Here is a 4,068-nt window from a genome sequence, read left to right on the forward strand (position 1 = left end):
ATTGAACTAACCTCAAATAATAATTAACGGAAAATCAAAAACTTGATGCAATTATTACATTGAACTAACCTCAAAGAATAATTAATGAGAAATTGGAAACTGGACGGAACGTACTACATTGAACAAACCTTAAAGAATATATAATTAATGGAAAATCAGAAACTTGATGCAAATGCATTGAACTAATAACCCTAAAACATGTTTGTATTATATGTAGGGGGAATAAATGTCTCGACAAATATAGTTTTGTATTTTAAGTAGTGTTTATCATAATTTTTTTATTATGATTGGGAATATCTTGCTATTCAAGTAACTTCAATATTATTTTCACCGCATTTGGCATTCTCACAAAACTTCAATCAAACTTCTATTATTAAACCTAAAAACAAAAAGAAGTTGATGGATTTTATCAAAGTTTGGTGCTTCATTTTTATAGAGAGTGGTGTAAAAAATTTGAATGAGTGATTAATATAATTTTCATATATCATAACTATGCATATATGCATATATATATGCATATTTGCTAATATTTTTTAGAATAATTTAATATTAAGGCACCCGTTCGTAGGACGGGTTCGAAAGCTAGTAGTTTGTTATATTTCATCCACTGAAGCTTTATCTTCTTATTGAGAAAAGACAGAAATGGTCCCAAAGATTTGTTGGTTCCCTTCCAAAAATAATGCCAAGACTCTTGTTTAATTTGTATGGTTAACAAATCAAATTCACCAAAGACTTGATGGTTCTATATGCTTAATTTGAACACTGTCAATAGATTTTTTGTCACTCTCGTAGTCTTGTTGGTTGATTGCCTTTGGTAAGTCATTTACGACTTGTATTAGCTAGGAGTTTTTGTTGTTTAATTAGTTCATACATACAACGCTATTGTTGGCTGGCCACTGTGGTTGCATTGAATTGGCGTGCCCCTAATTGGCTTTAGAGCACAACAATAAATGACACAATTTCTTCCCTCTTCAGAAAATAAGGCATATGGGGAAGAAATTTTGGCCCGTACTCCTCAGCCAAGAGTGTGAATTGATTAAGTGTGTTCTTCAATATTGCATTGAAACTTCAATTATTTCCATTACTTTCAATTAAAACATTATTTATTTATTTATTGATAAGCCCGTTATAAATTATGCTGGCGGGGTTCGAGCCCCAGACCTATAGTATCATCACCCAAAGGTTTTACCGACTTTGCTAGTCGGCACCCGCTACTTTCAATTCAAACATAGTGACGGTCCTACTATTTTGATGTTGTTAGTTTCTTCTTCACCAAAAAATAATGTTGTTATCTTCTTTAAAAAATATTTTTAATCAAAAGATATTCCATAATTGACCGATTTGACAAAACACAACTTGCCAGTTATGTTGCACGGACACGGACATGGACACTGACGCGGACGCGGACATAGACGCGATGACTCGGTTATATCTCTAAATGGTAGGAAGCGGATGTGGCAAAGGTCGCGGAAATTAATTAATATTTATAATTTTATTTTATATAAATTGAATATTAAAAACTAAATTAAATGTATCAACATTCATAAATTCAAAATTATTAAAGATACATAGCCACAAAATTAAGTTTAATATTTCATAATCAAACCCATTGGTAGGTGCGTCCGTGATTTAGAGTTTGCCAGTAAACCTTGTTTGTTTGGAACAATCTCAAACTTTATAGCTAAAACACACGTTAGTGGTCATTTTATAAAGAAAGGTAATAATAATCAACCTTTCATTTGATCAAATAGAGACAATGTGCATAAGCATTCCTCATCACAATCCATTAAACAAATAATTATACATACACCATGCATCACAGTTCCATTCAACTGGAGGATGAAGGGAATACTGAAGAAAAAAATACAAATAACAACGCACACACTGACACACCTATTGATCAACATTTTCTTGGTAATTTTTCTAAATACCGAAAATATAAACTTACTCAGTATACAATTTCACACAAATAAAGCAAAATTATATATGTGTTGGAGATGTATACCAGATGTACCAAACAGATCGAACAAAGAGAACATTTCTTATTGACTCTGATTATGGGGGTGCAAGTGCGTCATTGATATGAAGAATACGAGCACAACGGTAGACTGAACAAAAAGATTGGAGTGCCATCAACAACAAGAGAAAAATAGCACCTAAAAATGTGAGGAACTTCCAAGATCCAAACACATAAGTGCTAACAAAATTCCTAACTTTAATCTTCCATCTGCCAATATAGTACTTATTCACATCTTCAATTACCTTATCTAGAGCAGCCACTCTTGTCAATCTAACTGACTTACTCATTCCATTCCATAAGTCTGCAACCTCAGCATCACTCTTCAAATAGTTCAAAACAATTCCCTTTTCTCTAAGCAACTTCACGTCTTCTTCAGTGTCTATAATCCCATTCATCAATTCAGTGTAACGCGTAAAAACTAATGGCCCTGACGCAGTTGCTGCTTCATAAGCCACTAAGTTTCTTAATACAACTTCAGAACTAACATCCAAACTAATAGTAGGAAGACATAAAGTGACTGTCTTGATATCAAAACTAATGCTTTTGAGGTCTCCATTAGTTGGTAAGAATTGAACACCTGACTGGAAGAGTTCAGTGACTGATGGAATCATGATCTCCTCAACTAGTGGAGGCTTGTTTGCTTTAGTTGAATCTTCAGGCTTGTTCTCTTCTTTATCTCCATGGGAGAAAAAATATTTAATGGGCTGTGCTATGAGCGCAAAACCTGGGAGTCTAGAGACAATTGTCCAAGGCAATTTTGCCAATATCTTAAGAGGTTTTGAAAATAAGACCCTTTTAATGTAAGGCACTGGTCCTCTCTTTAGTTTGCTGAGAAAACCCCATAGCTCATCAAAGTGCTGTTTAACACAATCAAATTTCGATAAAGACACCTCTCTTTTGATTGGTTTATCTTGACCATCTTCTTCTTCAACTTCAACGATTTCTGATGCTACTTCACATTTGGGCACAATCACTTGAAAAAGAAAGTCTAACAAATGCGCAATATCTGACACTTGGGCGCCTTGGAGGTCTGCAATATTGAATGGTGAGAGCTCACGACACAAACCAGCAAGCATTAAACTCAATACCTCGTCGCCTACTTCTAATGAAGAGTTTTCATATTCCAAAGCTTTCCTTAAGAGAAATAGTGGAATTTGGTTTTCAAGCATTATAAGATCTCTAAGAATTGTAGTATGGGCAGATTTCCTACCTGCATGGTCCACCAAATGAGACATTTTAGATGAAACTTTTGTTAGCATCTTACCTTCCTTGATCGCGTAAGTTTGAAGGAATTCAAGCAGGAACGAAATATCGACCGCCATCATCCAAGAAAGCGTTTCACCACTAAAATCTGTTGGGTTGTTGGAACCGTCGAGCTTTGCTCCGGTGTCCGTATGCCACTCTCGACTTCTGAACCTGATGAAGAGGGTGCGATCGCGCTCACCCATAGGCGCACTCGCACTCATGCTCTGATGAAGAGGGCGCTCGCGCTCACCTATAGGCGCACTCGCGCTCATGATCAAATGAAGAGGGCGCTCGCGCTCATGCTCCAGAATGCGGCCCAAGCCCATTTTTTTTTTCTTCCCCTTTGTCTATGTACACCTATATAAAGGTAATAGATTAGGGTTTTGAATGATAACTTTGAGAGATTCATTTCTAGGGTATTGTGGGAGCTCTATTGAGCTAGGGTTTGAGTGAGGCCTCTTCTTATTGATTCTTGATCTCTTGTAAACTCTCCAATCTTTGTTATAAAGGAAACTCGGCTCTTGTGTGTGGATGTAGGCAACATTTACCGAACCACCTAAATCTCTGTGTCTCTTTGCATATTTACTTCCATTATTATTGTTGCTATGAATTGTGATGATACAGTAGTGGTTTTGCTTTGTTGAGGTTGTTGTGATAACTACCAAAGTCTTGGGTGGGTGATTTCCTTGGTGTGATCTCCAAGTTGAAATCATTTGGGATAGAAAGTAACTAGATTGAGGTGTGACTTTCTAGTGAAATCTCCCAACAAGTGGTATCAGAGCGTCAGGACTGTGTCAGAGCTA

General features: G+C 36.1%; 1 pseudogene; it reads right to left on the bottom strand.

The window, feature by feature from the left end:
* Nucleotides 1–1,674: 1,674 nt before the first annotated feature.
* Nucleotides 1,675–3,570, bottom strand: LOC147507550 (putative UPF0481 protein At3g02645 pseudogene; annotated as a pseudogene).
* Between the last annotated feature and the right edge of the window lie 498 nt (nt 3,571–4,068).

Source organism: Coptis chinensis, chromosome 3, assembly GCF_015680905.1.
Source record: "Coptis chinensis isolate HL-2020 chromosome 3, ASM1568090v1, whole genome shotgun sequence".
Classification (NCBI taxonomy): Eukaryota; Viridiplantae; Streptophyta; class Magnoliopsida; order Ranunculales; family Ranunculaceae; genus Coptis; species Coptis chinensis.